This window comes from Chlorocebus sabaeus, chromosome 7, assembly GCF_047675955.1.
Source record: "Chlorocebus sabaeus isolate Y175 chromosome 7, mChlSab1.0.hap1, whole genome shotgun sequence".
Lineage (NCBI taxonomy): Eukaryota > Metazoa > Chordata > Mammalia > Primates > Cercopithecidae > Chlorocebus > Chlorocebus sabaeus.
In genome coordinates, this window is record NC_132910.1 from 78,583,382 (window position 1) to 78,600,774 (window position 17,393).

Sequence of the window (17,393 nt, forward strand, 5' to 3'; positions counted from 1 at the left end):
AGATCAGTCTGGGAAACATGGTGAAACCCTGTCTTTACAAAAAAAAAAAAATCAACCAGATGTGGTGGTGCACGCCTATAGTCCCAGCTATTCAGGAGACTGAGGAGAAAGGATCACTTAAGCCCAGGAGGCAGAGGTGCAGTGAGCCAAGATCATGCCACTGCACTCCAACCTGGATGACAAAGTAAGACCCCATCTCAAATAAATAAATAAATAAATAAATAAATAAATAAATAAATAAATGTAGGCTTTACTCCTGAGATGCAAGATTGACTCAACATATGCAAATCAATAAATATGATTCACCACTTAAACAGAATTAAAAGCAAAAATCATATGAGCATCTTAATAGATGCAGAAAAAGCTTTCAATAAAATCCAACATTGCTTCATGATAAAAATTCTCAAGAAACTAGGCATCAAAGAATCATACCTCAAAATAATAAGAGCCATCTATGACAAACCCACAGCCAACATCACACTGAACAGGCAAAAACTGGAAGCATTCCCCTTGAGAACTAGAACAAGACAGGGATGCCCACTCTTACTCCTATTCAACATAGTACTGGAAGTCCTAGCCAGAGGAATTAGGCAAGAGAAAGAAATAAAAGGCATCCAAATAGGAAAAGAAGTCAAACTAACTCTCTTCACTGATTATATAAATCTATATGTACAAAACCTAAAGATTTCACCAAAAGGCTCCTGAAACTGATAAATGAATTTAGTACAGTTTCAGGATACAAAATCAGTGTACAAAAATTAGCAGCAATTCTACACACCAATAACATTCAAGCTGAGAACCAAAGCAAACCATTTATAGTAGCCACAAAAGAAAATATCAAAGAATACCTCTAAGGAGGTGAAAGATCTCTAAGAGGAGAACTACAAAACACTGCTCAAAGATGACATATACAAATGGAAAACATCCATGCTCATGGCTTGAAAGATTCAATATTGTTAAAATGGACATATTGCCAAAAGCAGCCTATAAATTCAATGCTATTCCTATCAAACTACCAACATAATTTTTCACAGAACTAAACAAGACTACTTTAAAATTCACATGGAAGCAAAAAAGAGCCTGAATAGTCAAAGCAATCCTCAGTAAAAAGAAGAAAACCAGAGGTATCACATTAACCAACTTCAAATTACACTATAAAGCTACAGTCACCAAAACAGCATGGTACTGATACCAATACAGACATACAGCCAATGGAACAGAATAGAGATCCAGAAATAAAGCTGCACACCTACACCCATCTGATCTTAACAAAGTCAACAAAAATAGGCAATGGAGAAAAGACTTCTTCTATTCAATAAATGAAGCTGAAATATTTGGCTAGCCATATGCAGAAGAATGAAACTGGACCCCTACCTTTTACCATATACTAAAATTAATTCAAGATGGATTAAAGACTTAAATGTAGTACTTCAAACTACAAGAATCATAGAAGAAAACCTAGGAAACACCATTCTGGACATTGGCCTTGGGAAATAATTTATGAGTAAGTTAGCAAAAGCAATTGCAACAAAAACAAAAATTGACAAGTAGGACTTAATTAAATTAAAGCACTTCCGCACAGCAAAAGAAACTATCAACAGAGTAAACAGATAACCTACAGAATGGGAGAAAGTATTAATAAAGTACACATCCAATAAAAGTAAAATATCCAGAATCTATAAGTAATTTAAACAATTGAACAAGTAAAAAACAAATAACTCCATTAAACATCAGGGAAAAGACATGAACAGACACTTCTCAAAAGAAGACATGCAAGCAGCCAGTGACATATGAAAAAATGCTCAACATCACTAATCATCAGAGAAATGCACATTAAAACCACAATGAGATACCATCTCACATCAGTCAGAATGGCTATTATTAAAAAGGCAAAAAACAACAGATGCTAGTGAGGCTGTGGAGAAAAGGAATGCTTATACACTGTTGATGGGAATGTAAATTAATTCAGCCACTGTGGAAAGCAGTTTGAAGATTTCTCAAAGAACTTAAAACAGAACTACCATTCAACCCTGCAATCCCATTACTGGGTATATATCCAAAAGAAAACAAATCTTTCTACCCAAAAGACACATGCACTCATATGTTCATCAGAGCACTCTTCACAATAGCAAAGACATGGAATCAATCTAGGTGACCATCAACAGTAGATTGAATAAAGAAAATTTGGTCCATATACACCATGGAATACTACGCAGCCATAAAAAAAGAATGAAATCATGTCCTTTGCAGCAACATGGATGCAGCTGCAGGCCATTATCCTAAGTAAATTAACATGGGAACAGAAAAGCACATACTGCATGTTCTCATTTACAAATGGGAGCTAAACACTGGATATTCATGAATGTAGGGATGGCAACAATGGAAACTAGGGACTACTGGGAGCAGGGAGGTAGGGTAGGGTGAACGGTTGAGGGACTAACTATTGGATGCTGTGCTCAGTACCTGGATGATGGCATCATTTGTACCTCAGACCTCAGCATCACACAATATTCCCTAGAAAACAGACCTGTGTATGTACCCCTAAATCTAAAAGAACAGCTGAAAATATAAATATAAATAAAGAAAACTGTAAAAAAAAAAACTGTAAAAACAAGTTGTTCATCCTTAAGAAGCAACTCCTTCTCTGTTAAAGTTATATCAGCAGTTTAGTCCCATCTTCAGGCTTCACTTCTAATTCTAGGCCTCTTGATATTCCCACCACATCTGCATTTATGTCTTCCACTCAAGTCTGAACCTCTCAAAGTCATTCACGAAGGTTGGAATCAACTTCTTTCGAATTCCTGTTAATGTTGATATTGTGACCTCCTCCCATGAATCATGAAGGTTCTTAATGACATGTAGAATGGTGAATCATTTCCAGAAGATTTCAACTTACTTTGCTCAGATCCATCAGAGGACTCATTATCTATAGCAGCAATAACTTTATAGAACGTGTTTCTTAAATAATAACACTTGAAAGTCAAATTGACTCCTTGATCCATGGGCCACAGAATAGATGTTGTGTTATCAGGTATGAAAACAACATTAATCTTCCTTCTACATCTCCTTCAGAAGTCTCAGGGGACTAGGTGCATTGTCAATGGGCAGTAATATTTTGAAAGGAATCTTGTTTTCTGAACAGTAAATCTCAATAGTGGACTTAAAATATTCAGTGAACCATACTGTAAACAGATATGTTGTCATCCAGGCTTTGTTGTTCCATTTATACAGCACATGCAATGCAGATTAAGCATAATTTTAACGGTCCTAGGATTTGGGGAATGATAAATAAGCATTGACTTCAACCAAAAGTAACCAATTGCATTAGCACCTAATAAGAGAGTCATCCTGTCCTTTGAAGCTTTGAACCCAGGCATTGACTTCTCTCTAGCTATGAAAGTCCTAATGACATCTTCCAACAAGAGGCTCTTTTGTCTACATTCAAAGTCTATTGTTTAGTGTAGACACTGTCATCAATGATCTTAGCCAGATCTTCTGGGTAATTTGTTACAGCTTCTCCATCAGCACTTGCTGCTTCACCTTGCACTTTTATGTTATGGAGCTGTCTTCTTTCCTTAAACCTCATGAGCCAAACTCTGCTAGCTTCCAACTTTTCTTCTATAGCTTCCTTCCCTCTCTAAGCTTAGAACTGAAGACAGTTAGGACCTTGTTCTGGATTAGGCTTTGGCTTGAGGGAATGTTGTGGCTAGTTTGATCTATCCGGCCACTCAAACTTTCTGCATATCAGCAACAAGGCTGTCCATTTTCTTCTCATTCATGTGTTCACTGGAGTAGCACTTTTAATTTCCTTCAAGAATTTTCTTTTCACAACTAAGCTGTTTGGTGCATGAGGCCTAGCTTTTTGGCCTATCTTGGCTTTCAGCATGCCTTCCTCAATAAGATTAATCAATTCTAGCTTTTGAGTTAAAGTGAGAGATTTGCTACCATGCCTCTCACTTGAACATTTATTGGAGAGTTAGTATTGGCCCTATTTCCATATTGTTATGTCTCAGGGAATAGGGATGCCTAAGGAGAAGGTGAAAGATGAAGGAATGGCCAATAGGTGGAACAGTCAGAACACCCACAATATTTATCGCTTAAGTTCACTGTTGTTTATGGGTGTGATTCATAGTGCCTCAAAGCAATTATAATAGTAACATCAAAGATCACTGATTACAGATAACCACGACAGATATGATCGTAATGAAAAAGCTAAAATATTGCGAGAATCGCCAAAATGTGGCACAGAGACATGAAGTGAGCACATGCTGTTGGAAAAACGGTCCCCATAGGGTTGCCACAAACCTTCAATTTATAAAAAACGAACTATCTGCAAAATACAATAAAGCAAAACACAATAAAATAAAATATGCCTGTAGTGTACAAATATTTTCAAAACCTAAAAGTGATATATTAAGAGCACTTGTAACACTTCAATGCCAGTTGAAGTTTGAGAGTAATAGCAGTATGAGTCTCAAATGACAGCATTTTGTTCTTTGAATATTTCTCAAAAATCCCCCCATAGAAGCTTCCTAAATGTAATTTTTTATTCCCTAGATGGCAAGATATTTGCTACAGACACTAGCTTCGAAGTATTCCTAGTTTTAGGCTAAATTAAGATTTATATATGTTTTTAATCCTGGCTCTGCTACTTACTCACTATTTGACTTTGGAATAGTCAAATCCTCATTTTTCTCATTTGTAAGATGGAGATAATATTGATAATACTTACCTCAAAGCATAGTTGTGAGGATTTGAAGAGATCAACTTCATAATGCGTAGCACAGGGCATGGCCCATTGAAAGCACCAATATGTGGCAGTTGCGGTGGTGGAGGTGGAGAGGGCAGCTGTGGTGGCCGTTAACTGCCTGCACAATAAAACACAGAAAGTGTTTCCTGGGCTTGATTGTGGTAGTAGAGTTTAAGGAGTGGTGTGCTACCCTGGCTAGTTCTGGCTTCCAGGGCTAATTATTAACTGTTAATTAATTTTTCAAGTGTGGCATTGCTGGAAACATTTACACTGCAGAAATCAGCAAATGTTACAAATCAGGGTTTCCTCCCACCCTAACTACTGCCCGAGCAAGTTACCAACACACTGCCAGCTTTAAGCCTTGTTTTGTGGAGTTTATTTTTTAAAGAAACTTGTCTAACTTCCAATTCTTCTTCTGGCTACAGACTTCAATAAGTCCAATATTGGATATGATTTAAGCTTAATTTATACATTGTCTCATTTAAAACCTAAAAATAAAACCCTGCTATTCGGTATTCTGCTCTGCTTCTTCAAACTAATAATAAGCTGTATTTCATTTCTCAAATTCTTTACTCATTATTCTATTGTTTTCTATACCAGAAATCTAAAGATACTCACTCAGCAAGTGTACTAGTCTGTTCTCACTTTGCCATAAAGAAAGTGAGACTGGGTAATTTATGACTAAAAGAGGTTTAATTTACTCACAGTTGTTTAGGCTGCACAGGACGCACGGTTGGGGAGGCCTCAGGAAACTCACAATCATGGCAGAAGGGTGAAGCAAAAGCAAGCACCTTCTTCACAGGCAGAACAGGAGGAAGAGTGGGAAGGGGAAAGGCCACACACTTTCAAACAACCAGATCCTGTGAGAACTCACTCACTATCACAAGAACAGCAAGGGGAAAATCCGTCCCCATGATTCAGTCACCTCCCACCAGGCCTCTCCTCCAACACTGGGAATTACAATTCGATACAAGATTTGGTTAGGGACACAGAGCCAAACCATATCAATTAGGCAATAGGAAAGAGTAAAAATTAATTAAATAAATAAATAATCTGCAATTATTTTTAAAGCCTGTATCTCTTTATCTCTGTATATTGCTGTGTATCTATGTATCTATCTCTATCTATATACTATGGCAAGAACAATATTTTGTATGCATCAAATTATTTGCATTTTCCTTCTGGACACACAGGTAGGCTCATGTGACTAGCTCTGGACTAAGGAATATAAGTAAAAACAAAGTAGAAAGACGTATATCACTTCTAAATCTAATCGTACAAAAAGTTCTCACACAATCTCTCATTTTCTCTCTCTCTCTCTGTTTCAGTCTCTCCCTCTCCCACCTCTGTCTCTGTCAACCTCTCTTTCAAATCTGTCTGTCAATCTCTCTTCCTCTTCTTTCTCTCTCACTGTCTCTTTTCTCTTTTCACTGTCTATGGTGCCGGACGTAAGAACTCCAAGATGGCAGAACCACACTGAGGAAACAGCTCAGATGCCTAAAGCACCACTGAGAAGAGAGTTGACCAGAAAAGCTTCCTGACCTGCTGTAAACTGTGACATGAGCGAAAAAAAAGCCTACATTGCACTTAACCACTGAACGTCCAACGATGTCTTGTTACAACAAATAGAAACTACAAATATTATCACTCTTCCCTGTTTCTACACCAAGTCTTCAAGAAAAAAAGAGAGGGCAAGATGCCTAGATTTCGGGAGGCCTAGATTCATGATAGTTCCGTTCTCCATAGTTGCATTTTTTTAAAGATTGTTCAATGGAATGAGTTTAATGCATAGTTTACTATAGAAAATCTGGGAAATGACGCTTTGCAGATGCCGCCGCCGCTGCCGCCGCCAGGAGCCCCGTACTATCAACCATGGTCAACCCCCACCGTGTTCTTCCACATCGCTGTCGACAGCGAGCCCTTGGGCCGCGTCTCCTTCCAGCTGTTTGCAGACAAGGTTCCGAAGACAGCAGAAAACTTTCATCCTCTGAGCACTGGAGAGAAAGGATTTGGTTATAAGGGTCCCTGCTTTCCCAGAATTATTCCAGGGATTATGTGTCAGGGTGGTGATGTCACACGCCATAATGGCACTGGTAGCAAGTCCCTCGACAGAGAGAAAGTTGATGACAAGAACTTCATCCTAAAGTATACAGGTCCTGGCATCTTGTCCATGGCAAATGCTGTACCCAACACAAACGGTTCCCAATTCATCTGCACTGCCAAGAGTAGTTGAATGGCAAGCATGTGGTCTTTAGCAAGGTGAAAGATGGCATGAATATTATAGAGGCCATGGAGCGCTTTGGGTCCAGGCCTAGGCTAATGTATGTGTTTTTTAACAAAAAAGTTTAGAAAGTAAAAATTTTAAAATGTTAATAGAAAAAAACATATGGAATAAGAATATAAAGAAAAAATATTTTCACAGCTGTACAATTTGTGTTTTAAGCTAAGTGTTATTACAAAAGAGACCATAAATTTAAAAAAATTTAAAAGCATTTAAAGTTAAAAAAAGTTACAGTAAGCGAAGGTTAATTCATTCTGAAGAAAGAAAAATATGTTTTATACATCGAGTGTAGCCAAAGCGTACAGTGTTTATAAAGTCCTTGGGCCTCACATTCACTCACCACTGTCTCACGGTCTCACTCAGAACAATTCCCAGTCCTACAAGCTCCATTCATAGTGAATGCCCTATACAGGTGTACCATTTTTACCTTTTATACAATATTTTTTTTTTTTTTTGAGATGGAGTCTTGCTGTGTCACCCAGGCTGGAGTGCAGTGGCCGGATCTCAGCTCACTGCAAGCTCCTCCTCTCGGGTTCACGCCATTCTCCTGCCTCAGCCTCCCGAGTAGCTGGGACTACAGGCACCCACCACTTCGCCCAGCTAGTTTTTTTGTATGGTTAGTAGAGACGGGGTTTCACCGTGTTAGCCAGGATGGTCTCGATCTCCTGACCTCATGATCCGCCCGTCTCGGCCTCCCAAAGTGCTGGGATTACAGGCTTGAGCCACCGCGCCCGGCCTATACCATATTTTTACTGTACCTTTTTTATGTTTACTTACACAATGGTTGTAATTGCCTACAGCATTCAATACAGTAATATGCTTTACAGGTATGTAGCCAAAGAGCAATAGACTATACCATATAGCCTAGGTATGTCATAGGCTATATATACCATCTAGGTTTGTGTACAAACACTCCATGATGTTCATGAAATGATAAAGTCACTTAGACCATTTCTCAGAATGCATTCCCATTGTTAAGCAATAGACAACTGTATTAAACTAAAATAACATATAGATAAGAAAAATACAACTTAAGTGTCTTAGTCCATTCATACTGCTATAACAAATACCATCAACTGGATGGCTCATAAACAACAGAAGTTTATTTCTCATAGTACTGGAGGCTGGGAAGTCCAAGATAATGGTTCTAGCATGGCTGGGTTCTGGTAAATGCCCTCTTCCAGTTTCTCACTGTGTTATATGGTGGAGGGGGCAAAGCAGGTTTCTGGGGTCTCTTTTACAAGGGCACTCATCCAATCACCTCTAAAAAGCTTCACTTCCTAATACCAGCACTTTGGTAATTACGTTTCAACATATGAATTCTGAGGAGACACATTCAGAGACCATAGGAATAGGTTCATAGGAATATTTTATGAGCTATATTTACACTCGAAGAAAATTGTCATAGACCCTGGTATAATGAATAGGTAAAGTACCTTTAAACTCATATTGTGAATTTTATTAAAGAGATACCACAAAGTCCTGAAGAAGGTATTTAACTGAGATCAGAAAACTTGGGTCTTAATCACTGTTCTGCCACTAATCTGCAGTAAAACCTTGAGCAGTCATTTAACCTCTTTGTCATCTCATAAACTGAGGAAGTTTAGAAAAGGTGATTCTGTGTGATTCTGCCCACTTTCAAAACACTATATAATCAACACTATACTCACAGTCTGAGAAAATGACTATTGAGAGTTATCGAATTTAAAGACTGGCCTTTTTTTTTTTTTTTTTTTTTTTTTGAGACGGAGTTTCGCTCGTCACCCAGACTGGATGGGCGTGATCACGCAATGGTGTGATCTCAGCTCACTGCAACCTCCGACTCTCGGGTTCAAGCGATTCTCTTGCCTTAGCCTCCTGAGTAGCTGGTATTACAGGTGCACGCCACCATGCCCAGCTAATTTTTGTATTTTTAGTAGAGACAAGGTTTTGCCATGTTGGCCAGGCTGGTCTCAAACTCCTGACCTCAGGTGATCGGCCCGCCTCGGCCTCCCAAAGTGCTGTGATTACAGGTGTGAGCCACCATGCCCGGCCAAGTCTTGCTTTTTAAAACATATTGTTGGTAATATTATGCCAAAATTGATGATCAGGCACATATCAAGCCCCTGAGAATTATATCATTCCAATACAAAAAACATAAGCTACTTTATAACAATCTATTTTATAATATGGTTTCCAGAACTGTACTGTGTTGAAAATCAATCTTTAAACTCACCCCACATTATCAAAAAATAATGCAAAAAATATTTTATTTCTTTTTTGTGTGTGTATGTTTTTATTTTTGTTTTGAGACAGGATCTCACTCTGTCACCTAGGCCGAAGGCACGATCACGGCTCACTGCAACCTTTGCCTCCCAGGCTGAAGAGATTCTCCTCCCACCTCAATCTCTCGAATAACTGGGACTGCAGGTGTTGCAGGTGTGCACCACAATGCCAGGCTAATTTTTTTTTTTTTTTTGAGACAGGGTTTCACTGCGTTGCCCGGGCCAGCCTGAACAAATATTCATTGATCACTTACTGTGAGTCAAACTTTGTTTTAGACACTGCATGAAAAAATAAAACTATACTGTCAAAAAAACAAGACAAAACTTGGATTAAGATACCCTTCTGTCCTCAAGAACAGAATTCAAGAAAAATATAAAATAGCTTTAATATAAGGTAGGTCTTAATATAAGACCTAGTAAAGGCATAAGCAGAATGCATAATTCAGGGGGGGAAAGGGATGTGACATCCAAATGAGAACAGGGAGGGCTTAACCAAGAACTTGGCATCTAGATGCATCTTGAAGATGGCTTGAATTTTTACAGCTGAAAATGAAAAAAAAGTATTACTGGTGAATAGAACAGCAAGAGAAAATGTGAAAAGTTGAGAAAATGTAGCACATTTTCAAGAAAAAAAGCGCAAATTGACGAGTTTGACTTGAGTGTAGAGAATAAAATAACTCATGAGAGGTTATACAGAGACAGCCAATTATAGAGGGTCCTAAATACCAGGCTGAAGGATACACACTCAGTTTGAAACATGCAAGTGGGTCTCTGAAGATTTTGATCAGGGGATTACAAGATAGAATATTTTGAGGGAAAAAAAGGAGAAAGCTAAAGAAACCGTGTGTAGCAAGGCCTGTTGACAGTGAAGTCAGGCGGGCAGGCTGAGGGTGAGGCAGATTCCAGATAATGTCGATAGCTTAAGGGGAAGACAATACTGGAGCAGTCAAATGTCAGTGGAAGCAATTGGACATGCACTGTAGGATTACGAGGAGTATGGTGACATGAAAGTTTCTTTCACTTTTTCAGGGTCCTAGAGACTCTCAGGATTCTGTGACAGAAGCTCCCCTGTAAGTGGATGCTGTTACCCTAAATTCCTCATTTTCTCTGGTAGTTATCAGAACTAGGAGTTGCTCAACATATTAGCAAGATTAAACGGGAAAAAATAGTTCTAGACATGCCCCATTTCCAAAGTAAATATAGTCCCCCCAAAATGTGGGTAAATAAAAATTTTAAAGATCAAACTATGTGCTATATATCCAGGAATCTTGCAGTACAAGATTTCCTTTTGCAAAACAAAGGATCATTTTGTGCCAAAAGTAACTGCCCAATAATTTGTCTTTCAACCTTCTTTTAAACCTATAGCCCCTTTCTAATAAATCTAAAAATCTCAGGCCCTTTTAAATGCTAGTCAAAATTTCAGTGTAAAATGATCAAGAACACATCAAAGTAATTATACAATGAAATGTGCTTTCTTCTACTATTATTATACCTTAAGTTCTAGGGTACATGTGCACAACGTGCAGGTTTGTTACATATGTATACATGTGCCATGTTGGTGTGCTGCACCCATTAACTCATCATTTACATTAGGTGTGTCTCCTAATGCTCTCCCTCCCCTCTACCCTCACCCCATGAGAGGCCCCGGTGTGTGATGTTCCCCATCATGTGTCCAAGGGTTCTCATTGTTCAAAGCTGAAATGTGCTTCTTAAAACAATATATGCTTTCTGATTCTGATGTCACCACCAGGTAACTCCCAGAATACACCCTTGTCCCCCACCAAAAGACTTCTACAATATTTGAACAAAAGCACTGACTCAAAGAGTCATTGTTTGCAAAAAAAAAAAAAAGATCCACCATTTGCACTTTGCTGCCTCAGAGCTAATTGCACAATTGTACTTTGCTGCCTGAGAGCTAATTGCACAATCAAAAGAGGGCAAGTTTATTAGCGAAACTTCCTAATTATCTTTACACTAAAGAAGGTAACTACAAAAACACAAAAAAGAATACTCCAAAAGTCATATTGTGTACAGAATTGGTGGGTTCTTGGTCTCACTGACTTCAAGAACGAAGCTGCGGACCCTCACGGTGAGTGTTAACAGTTCTTAAAGATGGTGTGTCTGGAGTTTACTCCTTCAGACTTTCAGATGTGTTTTGAGGTTTTTCCTTCTGGTGGGTTCCTGGTCTTGCTGTCAGAAGTGAAGCTGGAGACCTTGGTGGTCAGCATTGCAGCTCATGACAGCAGCATGCCTGGAGTTGTTCTTCCTGGTGGGTTCGTGGTCTCACTGTCTTCAGGAGTTAAGCTGCAGACCTTCATGGTGAGTGTTACAGCTCATAACAGCAGCGTGGACCCAAAGAGTAAGCAGCAGCAACATTTAGTGCAAGCAGCTAAAGAACAAAGCTTTCACGGCATGGAAAAGGACCCCAGCAGGTTACCCCTGACAGGCTGGGGCAGCCTGCTTTCATTCCCTTATCTGGCCCCACCCACATCCTGCTGATTGGTCCATTTTACAGAGAGCTGATTGGTCCGTTTTGACAGAGTGCTGATTGGTACATTTACAATCCTTGAGCTAGAGGTAGAGTCACAGCCTGCTAGTTAGCTAGATACAGAGTACCAATTGGTGCATTTACAAACCTTGAGCTAGACACAGAGTGCTGATTGGTGCATTTATAATCCTTGAGCTAGACACAGAGTCACAGAGTTCTAGTCCTCCAAGTCTCCACTAGGTTAGCTAGATACAGAGTGCCAATTGGTGTATTCACAAACCCTGAGCTAGACACAGAGTGCTGATTGGTGCACATACGATCCTCCCACTAGATATAAAAGTCTCCAAGTCCCCATCCAATTCAGGAGCCCAGCTGGCTTTACCTAGTCGATCCAGCACCGGGACTGCAGGCAGAGCTGCCCGCCAGTCCCCAGGGGCGCCTGCACTCTTCAACCGTTGGGCTATCGATGGGACCGGGCGCCACGGAGCAGGGAACGGCACCCTTTGGGGAGGCTCAGGCTGCGCGGGAGCCCACCGCAGGGGGAGGAGCTCAGACCCGGCAGGCTACAGGTCCCGAGCCCTGCCCCGCTGGGAGGCAGCCAAACCAGGCGAGAATTTGAGTGCTGCGCCCCTGGCAGGAAGGCACTGCTGGGGGACCCGGCACAACCGCCGCAGCTGCTGGCCCGGGTGCTAAGCCCCACACTGCCCTGGGCCGGGGGTGCAGGCCAGCCGCTCCGTGTGTGGGGCCCGCCGAGCCCCCGCCCGCGCCCGCCAGAACTCACACCGGCTCGCGAGCGCAGCGCGCAGCCCAGGTTCCTGCCTGCGTCTCTCCCTCCACACCTCCCGACAAGCAGAGGGAAGGGCTCCGGCCTCACCCAGCCCAGAGGGGGGCTCCTACGGTACCGTGGCGGGCTGAACCGCCCCTCAAGCGCCGCCAGAGTGGACGCTGAGGCCAAGGAGATGCTGAAAGTCAGGGCTGCTAGCACTTTGTCACCTATCAATATATTTTTTGGAATGCTAACAGATTTGCTTTTCTAATTATGTTTAATATAATTTATTATTGCATTTCCTAATCCCACATGACATAACATAGGAGACAGATCACAAACAGTGCAGATTAGAAGAAGCCAGTGAAAGTTTCAAAATGTGTTGGAAAAACCCATAAAACAGAAAATGCACACAGAAATTTGAGAACCAAGATACTGTAAGGGTAGTGACTTAAAAGACATGTAAGTAGTCCTTCACAACTATTTTTGTCATCTTTTTAGGTTGGTAGTGGTACATTACAACTAAAAAATTCAGTCCTACTGTTCTATAATTTTTAAAAATTTCATGTCGTTTTGTCCTTGCTTTTTTCTTTCTTGCTCCTCATGTGGTTCCCCACCTTCAGCAGTATCTAGACACGATTCATCAGCTAGACTCATTTCTCAGGAAAGTACTGACGCAAAAAGGGAGGAAAGTCATCAAATGAGTCGTCGTTTTCATTTTTACAGATGAAAACACTGAGCTGATAAAATACCAAAGTCAAAATTTAAAATCCAAAATGACAGCTTCTTACATTTATACAGCATTTACACTTTTTAAAGGATTTCACACAGTTTAAATTTACTTAATTTTTTTTTTTTTTTTTTTTTTTTTTTTTTTTTTTTTTTTTTGACAGAGTCTCACTCTGTCACCCAGGCTAGAGTGCAGTGGTGTGATCTCGACTCACTTCAACCTCTGCCTCCTGGGTTCAAGTGATTCTCCTGCCTCAGCCTCCCAAGTTGCTGGGATTACAGGTGCAGGCCACCACGCCCAGCTAATTTTTGTATTTTTAGTAGAGACGGGGTTTCACCACGTTGGTCAGGCTGGTCTCAAACTCCTGACCTCATGATCTGCCCGCCTCAGCCTCCCAAAGTGCTGGGATTACAGGTGTGAGCCACTGCACGGGGGCAAAATTTACTTAACTTTTATTAGATTATTGTATCTAAAAATGGGTTCCTGAAGGCAGGGGAGAGAGATGCTAAGATTCATATTTGTGATACTTGGATTTTTTTTAATTCCACATATAAAAATTAGGGGTAAAAATGTTAAGAAAACACTTGATTTTTTAAGTTTTTGTTAAGCCATGTGGTATTACAAAGTTATCTATAAAATTGTTCAGATTATTTTACTTATTTTGGTCTAAACTTAAGCCAATAAATACTTAGCCAGATGTCCAGTCTAAAATAAACCTATCAGCAGGGCACAGTGGCTCCTGTAGTCCCAGCACCTTGAGAGGTCAAGGCAGGCAGATTGCTTGAGCCTAAGAGTTCAAGACCAGCCTGGATAACATGACAACACCCTGTCTCTACTGAAAATACAGTTAGCCAGGTGTGGTGGTGCATGCCTGTAGCCCCAGCTACTCAGGAGGTTAAGGTGGAAGGATTGCTTGAGCCCAGGAGGCAGAGATTGCAGCAGGCTGAGATACTGCCACTGCAGTGCAGCTTGGGCGACAGAGTGAGACCCTGTCTCAAAAAAAGCAATAATAATAATACATAAAATACAAAATAAACCTATCAAAAGAGAAACAGGCTAAAAAAACTGCTTGTTCTTTCTGTTATCTATATAGTTCTTGAGGATTTGGATTTGTTCTTACTCAAATTATTTGAGCATATTTTGTTGTAGCATACACACAGTATTTTGAGAATTACAAGCCCAAAACTAATACATAGAGAATGTGCCCAATAAAATAATTGAATGCATACATAAGTTAAATTGAACAGAGAGCAAAAGGATAGGTAAGTGTAATAAGAAAACCTGAAATTGGAAATAGAAGCAGGATAATTTCAGTGACATCTTATGATAAAATGACAATTGGAAATGATTGATGTAACTCATTGATGCTTCTACATAATTTATTTGCGTTTTTAAATTCCAGGTGCGTTTAAAATAAAAGTAATTCTAAAATTATATCAATCTTTTTATCTGTGCTAGAAGTGCTAAAAACTTGATATTTTGTATTATTTGTTGACTTATTTTAAGAGAAATTAAGTCACATTAAAGATTATTTAAAGATTTGTTTCCAATATGAAGAATTAGATATTCTTGTGCCCTGTGACCTACTTATCCACTTTTTGGTTTTTGTTGTTTCGGTATTCAATAATATGCTGAGATATTTTAGAAAATGAAAATTTTCATACTTAATTTCTCAAGCATATTAACAAATTGCATCACATATGAACAACTGCATATGAAGTGGACCAATGTCTTTGAACAAAGCAGTGAATGCCCTCTAGTGTTTCTTGCTGGAATATCTGTTTTAATAACAGAAAGATAAATTATATATTTAAATGATATTTTATAACTATTTAAAAAGTAAATTATAAACAACAGAATCTGAATATGTAAAATATTTCAAATGTAATAAAAAATAGAGTAGCAACACATATTGTCCAATCTAAATAATAGATATTATTGTAATGTATACATAATGGTGATAGAAATCAGAGATGTTCTGAGAGTTTTTCAGATGTGAAACATATATCATGCTCATTTCTAGTACTGCTTTTCTAGCTAACTCTAAACTAAAGTAGTTATAGAAGTCTTTTTTTTTTTTTTTCTTTTTTTGAGACAGGATCTCACTCTGTCATCCAGGCTAGAGTGCAGCAGTGCGATAATAGCTCACTGCAGCCTTGAACTCCTGGGTTCAAAGGATCTTCCCATCTCAGCTCCCCAAATAGCTGGAATTACAGGTGCACACCACCATGTCCAGCTCATTTTTTATTTTTTGTAAAGACAGAGTCTTGCTATGTTTCCCAGGCTGGGTCAAACTCCTGGATCAAGCAATCCTCCCACATTGGACTCCCAAAGAAGAAATCATTCTCAAAGCAGCAAAGACACATATTTTGGCCCAAAAGCCATACCTGCGCTCTGTCCATAAGCATGCATACACAGAGCTTCTATCTCTAGAAGATAAAACACTATTTCCATGGGCATCTGCTGCCTCTGCTCAAGTCATCCTGTTAACAATGGCCATGGGGAAGCAGTAAAGAATACCATTTACCTGGACGCTCGCCAAGCTTGCAGTTTTCCTGTGTGCCTTGTCTTAACTTTACATGGCAGCAATCATTTCAAGAATATACAATCCCAAGAACAAAAAAATTCCAATACATCAGTGATAAGCCCCAGTGCCTGATCTATCTAGTGCAACATTTGCTTAGAGAGAAGAAACAGGAACATCAAAAAGTATGTTGGTGAATATCTGAGCTTGTCATGACTTAACAGATAGTGCATGTCATCTTAGAAACTAAGGAAAGTGATTATAACTGTCACAAATGAAAAAGTCATTGGAAAATATTTGAGTTGAATACATCAAGTAGTGAGTATCTGTTATTTTTCTTGCCCAGTATCCCTTCACTTTCTTTTGGGGACGACCTCTCTTGTCTTGCACAAAACTGGCATTGCATGGAAGGTATTTTACTTTCTTCAGGACTAACAAATGGGTTCAGAGTGCAACCTTACCCAGACTTTAACTTAAGGAGTATCTTAGGCAGAGCAAAGAGGGGATGAAAAGTTTCTCCCCAGACCTCAGAGCCTCCTGTTAACTTTTCCTCGGAATCTGTGTGAAATATCAGTAGCTCATTTTTTCCTCTTTTTGCTTAAGTTAACCAGAATCAGGATGCCTAATTAAACTACTTCATAATATCGGTGTTATACTTATCACAGTTAAATGGTTGCACAAAGCATGAAGAACAAAATTAAGTGGAATAATTATTTTGTATTTTAACTACACATGAATAATTTATGGACAATATTTTACCATGTAAGAACATTATGAGCTATAGTTTTAAAACAGAATTTGTGGAGATGTTACATTATTAATTTACTTTCATGGAAACCTACAAAAGAGCACAATAAAAAAATTAAAACAAAAATATTATTCATTGCTCATGTTTACAGATAAACAAGGATGTCTTCTTTCATTCTGTGCTTCAATTGTCAGGTGCTATAAAAATGTGTTTCCTCCACCACTGCCTCAAAAATTGAAGGGAGAGAATTAACCTCTCTGTCTCTCCAGATCTTTCATGTAATTCAAATTTACACTTACTTTTGTTTCCATTTTTAACCTATCGAAAGGTAGCTAAGTTATAATCTTATATTAGTAAATAATCCATGTATTTTACATGAAAGAAGCAAAGCAAAATAAGGTATATTTTAAAACATATTTGTTTATTTAAATAGTTGTTTCAGAAAATTTTTACTTAAATATCTTTACATGTACTATAAATTTCAAAATTCCTATAAAAGATCAGAATACCTACTTACATTTTTGGCAGATAATTTTATTAGAAGTACAATTAAACTATGATTATATAACCTTAAAAATGCAATGTGCTTTAGTTTACCGAGTGTTCTCAAGTGAGTTATTTCATTTAAGCCTTATGACCATGTGAATGGGAGTCAGAGAATTATAGCCGCATCTTACAGATAAGGAAAGGGAAGCTTAAAGAAGGTAAGTGGCTTACCCAAGGTAAGTAAAGCCAAGACTCAAATGCAGATATTCTACCTCCCGGGCTATGGTTTCTTTCCACTCTCTTATACTACAAAGTAATCTGAAGTTTTATTTTCCTAGAGATGCATTAACCTCGTA

At 39.0% G+C, this 17,393-nt stretch overlaps 1 long non-coding RNA gene across 1 annotated transcript in view; it reads right to left on the reverse strand.

The window, feature by feature from the left end:
- Positions 1–4,724: 4,724 nt before the first annotated feature.
- The window catches only part of LOC140712025 (uncharacterized), a 30,792-nt gene continuing 18,123 nt past the window's right edge, over positions 4,725–17,393 (reverse strand). Inside the window, exon 3 of the long non-coding RNA XR_012093430.1 lies at positions 4,725–4,868. This is a non-coding gene — a long non-coding RNA (uncharacterized lncRNA). The remainder of the gene's footprint in view (positions 4,869–17,393) is intronic.